The 6454-nt window shown below is 44.7% G+C and overlaps 1 long non-coding RNA gene across 1 annotated transcript; it reads left to right on the top strand.

Moving 5' to 3' along the window:
* The first annotated feature begins 471 nt into the window (after window positions 1-471).
* LOC130856981 (uncharacterized) lies at window positions 472-4124 on the top strand. The gene is made up of 4 exons (XR_009054731.1): window positions 472-852; window positions 2304-2531; window positions 3343-3539; window positions 3904-4124. It is a non-coding gene; the product is annotated as an uncharacterized LOC130856981 (long non-coding RNA).
* Window positions 4125-6454: the final 2330 nt, after the last annotated feature.

Below are 6454 nucleotides of genomic sequence, written 5' to 3' on the forward strand. Positions count from 1 at the left end.
GTATCTGTTTGGGGCAAGAACAAAGGAGAAGAGAGGATCACAGTTTCTGGAAAATAATTTCTGCAAAGACTTGGTGAAAAGATCTCGGAGGGCTGGTCTCAACATGACTGATACTGCTTGAATATTTCTTGTTGAGTGTCGGTCCTTGTACCAGGAGAGGTAAACTCTATCCTGAGAATGGAATTTCAAGAGACTTTTTTTTTTCTCTTTTCCTAGATCAGGACTTCTGCTTTTCTGCAGTAATTTGAAAATCAGGAGAGTGAAAGTCGAAGTGGGTTCCACCCAGGCGAGAGGTACAAGGCTGGGCATGTAGGATGTCTGCACAGCACTGCATGTCCGTTTACCCAGAAAGCTCTTAAGCTGCAACTTTCATGATTCAGAAGAGACGGTTACTTTGGGCAGCCAGCAATCACGGGTGTAAACTGCCTGCCAGCAGGCTGAGAGCATGGGAGAACTTTTCTAATATCAAGACTTATCGCTGCTCAGGGAGGTTTTGTTCTGTGGAATGCTGTTTCTCTCTTTGCGATCAACCCTGCGTCTCTTTTCTTACTAGACATTTTTGACTTTTATGAATTTACTTAGAAAATCACATTCTCAGAGTAATCAGGAGTTCCTCTTTCTAGGATGGGTTTGACCCTCCTGCCCTCCCCCACTGGAAAGTTTCCCTAAGACAGGTTTGCAAAAAAGCACTCGCGCAGTCTTTTCAACTCACGATGACTGTTCACAAGGCACAATTGTTTGTCTTCGACTTGGAATTCATCTCCATTGAGCCAGGAACAAAATCAAGGCGACAGAGGTTTTAAAATTCAGACAGGAAGTTCTGCCCTTTTGACCCGGGAAACCAAGAGGAAGGTGAGGAGGAAGGCGATAAAGAAAAATGGGGGGGGGGGGGGGGGCGGGGAGAGGGGCGGTGGGACTGATATCTATGCCTCTTATAGACCTTCCACGTTTTGCCAACAAAATTTTTAAGGTAGAAGTGGTCTTTTCAAAGACTACTGATACACACCAAGTGAGCCAGACGACACCTCCCGGCCCTGATCCAGGCAGGCTCCTTGTCATAAAATCATGTTTTACACACAGCTAAGGCAAGTAGTTGGAAGAGAGAGGTGGGCGGAAGCAACTTTGAAAAGAGTTGTATCCTGGACCCTTCCAACAGAGATGTTCCTTCCACACTCGAATCCTCTACTTCCCACCGTCCCCCCCCACTCCCTGCCCCAACCCACACGTTCACATCTTTTCCCTTCCTTCCTGTGTGGTTACTCCTGCCCCATGTCTATTTCTGGCTCACTTCAACCTGCTCCCTCCTGCAATTCTTGCTGCTTCCTTCCTCCTTCCTCTGCTCTACCCTGGCCATCCCTCCCAAATCAACTCCTCTCTGTTTAAACCACATTTTCCCCACTTCTTTCATTTCTACCATTGTTCTCAGTAGGATTTTCTTAAAAAGCACCTCTTCTCTGTGTGTAGTATCAGAGGCTATTTTACAAACTGTGGTTTAGCCAGCCCAGGGGTTATGTTTCTAGGTAAATGTTCCATGGACATTGGGGCTAACGTAGGCTAAAACTAAAATCACCTCCACCCTCAATTCCTCTCACTCCCACTACGAATTCTCTGGTCCTCCTTCTCCTCATCTGCCTGTAACCCCCCCAAACTATATCCCTCCCTCTCTTGCTTCCCCCAAGGCCTGTTGATATCACTGCAAGGTTTTTGTTTTCGTTTTTTTTAAGCTTTCATTTATTTATTTGGCTGCGGCACGCGGAATCCTAGTTGCGGCACGCAAACCCTCAGCTGCAGCATGTGGGATCTAGTTCCCTGACCAGGGATCCAACCCTGTCCCCCTGCATTGGGAGCACGGAGTCTTAGCTACTGGACCACCAGGGAAGTCCCCACTACGAGGTCTTTCAAATGTTCTTCTTCCTCTCTGTTCCCATTGCCCTAGTTCAGGACTTCATCATGTCTCACCTGAACTGTTTTCATCCTTCCTAGTCCTGCGCCAGTACCTTCCTTCCCTTTCCCATCAGACTTGACTCTCTAAAGCCCAGATCTGATTGCATCACTTCCCTGACTTAAAATTTTTCAGTGGCTCCCTATTCCTAAGGGGAAGTCCACATCCTACAGCAAGGCATTCAAGGCCCTTCACCATCTGACTCAAACTTACTTTTCCAGCCCCATCTCCTACCACATGCTAGGTCCTCCATCACCACTCATTAACTAAGAAATGCTTTAAGGTGTTTTGTTCCATAATTGTAGCAGCTGGGGTTCATACTTGGGGCTCCAAACTGAAAATACACTGTCTCCTAACCCAGGTAAATGTGGAGGCATGGCTGCCCTGAGTGGTCAATCTGGGTCCTAGCCAGGCCCCTGAGACTACCTAGCTGTGTGACGTCTGGCTGGCCCTCACTTCTTCAGGCCTCATTAATACCGTGAGGCCAAGACGACTTCAAAACTACTCTCGGTATTAAAGATAACGGATAAGATGTGCAGACTCTCCAAGCCAGACTTCATGGGCTGTGGTACTTTGCTGAGTTATCCAGGTACTAACTCTGCTCTCTCAGTGCTGTCCATTTGAAGCCACCATCTCATTCAGGGATGAGATCAGACCCTGGGAGAACTGACTCATACTGCCCAGGCTCAGACAAGTTGGATTTGTCCCAGGAAGCTCCTTTATGAATATGCAGTAGCAAGAAGACCTCCATCTGCTACCCAGAACACCTTTTCCCTACATTAGTGGTGTATGTGTATTAATATGCCATCTAGATTTTTTTTCTTAGTAAGTTAAATTAGTTATCAAAGATTATTTGGGCTTATGGATTCAGAGCAAAAAGGGCTCCTGACCTGGAGGTTAGGGTTTCCTGGCTGTGATAGGGTCTGATGAATTCCCTTTGTTCCATGTGTCTGTTAGAAGCGTTCGATTGCAAGCAATAGAAACTGACCCTGGTTGCATAAAGCAAGAAAGAGGATTACTGGGAGGATCACGGTAGACCATCCTATCTGAAGTGGCCTCTCCAGCTGGTCTCCAACGTACACCCTACCTCTCTTTCACGGGACCTGTCTAGTGTGTAATAATCTTGACGTGTTTGTTATCAGTCTTCCTTATTAGACGGCTCACTCCATGAGGGCAGGGACATGGTCATTCTTGTTTGTACTCCAGAAGCTAGGACAGGGCCCAGCACATACAGCTTGCTCACCAATATTTGTGGGCTGAATCAATGAGTAGAAGGAGGAGCTGAAAATTTAAGCCCTGGGAATGACAGGAGACAGGGATGACCAGTAGCAGGAAATTCTGAACCTTCTTTGTAGGTGTTTCCATGGGATGACTTAACTCCAACTGAATTTGTCCCTCAGTGTTTCTGCTCCAAGTTCGCATGCCTGGGATGGAGAATTGAACCAGCTCAGATGAGGATCGCATGCCCACTGTAGAGGCTGTGATGGTGGCGTCTTGGGCTTGGTTGCAGAGCCTCATGTGGAAGGTTGGAGGGCAGGTCCTCAAAGAAATGGCTACCAGACAGACATCCACTGCATAGTGACCACTTTTCTTAGAGGTTTGTCAGTTGGATATAGCAATTCTGCTTCCTAGAGATATCTTTATAAAAGTTTGTTTGCCTACTTTCACTTTTCTTATCTCCATAGGTTCCACCTAAGTAGGTATCATCTATTCAAAATTCTCTCCTGCTCAAAAGAGGTAGATACACTCACTCTGTAGACCAGATCTATGTACTCCCTGCCTGGCATATTCCAGTACATCTTTTTGTACATTTGTTTCTTATTTTCTAGCTCATGAATAAAACATACAGCTACTTTACATTTGAAAAATGTGTGTGCTTTCACTTAACCCAAATTCCTTATTTTCTGTAAACCCACATGTGGATTACTTTGTTGTGGCTAATACTGTTGTCTATCCAACAGCCACTTGGGGCTTCAATTCACTCAACCCCAGGGATGAATCACAATGGAAGCCTCTTACTCCTTTGCCTATGATTGGACTAAAGATGACATGTAACCCAAATCTGGGCTGTGAAAAATAATGCCAAGTCTACTGGGAACTTCTGGAAAGATTTTCCTCCCTGATGAGTCACATGAAGATAAAGATTTTTTGTACTTTTTCTTCCTTCCTTCTTGGTGGGAATGCTATCATACAGGGATATGTTACTTGGAGCAATGGCAGCCGTCTCGCAAATATGAGGTGATAAATGTAAGAGCATCATGCAGAAGATGGTTGGATAGAAGAAGGTAAAGGCCTGGTTCCTTTTTTTTTTCTTAATAAAGATTTTAATTGTTACAATATTGTTTCTGTTTTATGTTTTGGTTTTTTGGCCCTGAGGCATGTGGGATCTTAGGTCCCTGACCAGGTATCGAACCTGCACCCCCTGCACTGGAAGGCAAAGTCTTAACCACTGGACTGCCAGGGAAGTCCCCTGGTTCTTTGATTGATTTCATTCTTGAAACACAGAAATCAATCCTGGATTTCCTAAGTAAATAATAGGTATCCACATGGCTTAAAGTATTCTTTGTTGGGCTTTTCTGTAAATTGCTGTCAAAAGGATTCCTACCTGACAGACCTGTGACAAATAACTCTTTTTGATCTACACTCTTACTTCTTGGATTTGCCACACTAGAAATGCTTCTGTTTCCTAGTAATAGGGATTCTACTGAGCATTAATGTGAGAGTATGGCTGAGGAAAAGCCTAAAAATTCACTGTGTCCTATTATAAACACTCTTCACTATTTATATCTACTTCTTATAAAATAAGCATTATGACTATTTACTTAAACAAATACTATGGCTATTCACATAGCTATCTCATATATAAATATATGATATCTATTTTTTGTTCAATTTTACATTACAAATTAATAGACTCCAGTCTGGTATGATTTTATAATTTCTATTTCTAGGGACTTAAAAGTGACAATTAAATGGGAAGTAGGGGTGAGGTCTTGTAACTGCATTTGCATTGCACTTTTAAGACTGAGAAGCAGACAACTGTCCACATCATGGAACGGGAGGGGTTAAGGCAGCCCTAAGCACCCCCAGTTGTACCTTGTCACTACTATAGCTTCTACCCTTAAAACTAACTGCCTTAGGATTTCTACTTTCCTCCTGGAAGTCAAGGTATCAGTTTTGACGGTTTTACACCATGGGCCTCCAAAATAGAAAACGTGATGGAATAACATGACTTTACATTTGCTTTGTCATTAAGGCTGGCTTAATCACTTTACTCTGCAACACTGGGTGGATGATCCAGCATTTCATAGAAGAAGAGATTCAGGCTCAGAGGGCTTAAGTGACTGCTCAGAACACAGTTAACCAGCTGAACCAGTTCTACAACCTTGATTTTCTGATCATTGCTCTTCCCACTGCACCAAGTTGTTCTTACTTTAGGGAAGGGGTCTTTGGGCTCTAGAACAGTGTGGCTAAAAAGGAATGTTCCTGGTCCATTAAAAGGAGCCTTTCTAGGAGCATACCTTTTCCTACCAGAGAAGAGGAACAGGAAGCAAGAGGGGCTGGGGAAAGACATCGGTTATCCAATCACTCAATGTATCTGGAAGGTGGGTACCTACCAAGCACCCACCTCCATGTTGTCGCTATGCATTTCTCCAGAGTATTAACTGCCTTCTGTACCATATTTGCCTAAATGATACTGACCAGTCTTAACTGGTCACACCAGGAGGAATTTTAGATCTTCAAGCAGAAAGGAGGAGTAGGCACGCCCTACACGATTTCCTGTGCATGTGGTTTGGAGGAGCGTTTCCGATTCCTCTAGGAGTGATCTGAGAGCAGGGGTCTGTGTCCTCAAGAAAGGGAGAGTGTCTTCAAGAGCAGGCTGGCGGACCAAGGAAGCAGAGAGTTTAAGTCAAAGGCAGCCTGGGTTTTCCATGTCCAAAGGGAAATCAAGCTCCTGTAGAGTCATGGAAAGTTAGAACAGAGCCAGAATGGAGCCAAGGGAAAAGAAAGCAAAAGGAAAACTCATGTTGACAGACGGACTGACTGAAAAGGGTCATACATAAACGTGAAGAGAAGGAGCTTCTGACTTCTCAGCCCAGGACCAGGGTAATGATGTAATCAGCATAAGCGAGACACAGTGGCCTGGCAAACATGCCAAGAATGTGGGCCAAAGGGGCCTGGGTTATTCCAGGTTGCCATGAGTTTTAGCCAAAAGTAATAGAGCCGGGCAGGAAAGCAGGAGGCCTTATGCCTCAAGGATACTCTGCATACTCTGAGGCCCTGGACAAAGGAGACTTATTCATTCCCTTACTATATTGGCCAGTGAGGAGAGCTAGCAGTAGAGTGTAGCTCTTAAAGACACACAGTATGGAATCAGACTGGAGTTCAAATCCTGGCTCCATCATTTACTTGCTGTGTGGCTTTGCTAAAGTGACTTAACCTCTCTGTGCCTCACAGTCTTCATCTGTGGGCTGATCAGAGCACCTTATTGATAAAGTGGTGTGAGAATTA

The sequence above is a fragment of the Hippopotamus amphibius genome, chromosome 7 (genome assembly GCF_030028045.1).
Source record: "Hippopotamus amphibius kiboko isolate mHipAmp2 chromosome 7, mHipAmp2.hap2, whole genome shotgun sequence".
Lineage (NCBI taxonomy): Eukaryota > Metazoa > Chordata > Mammalia > Artiodactyla > Hippopotamidae > Hippopotamus > Hippopotamus amphibius.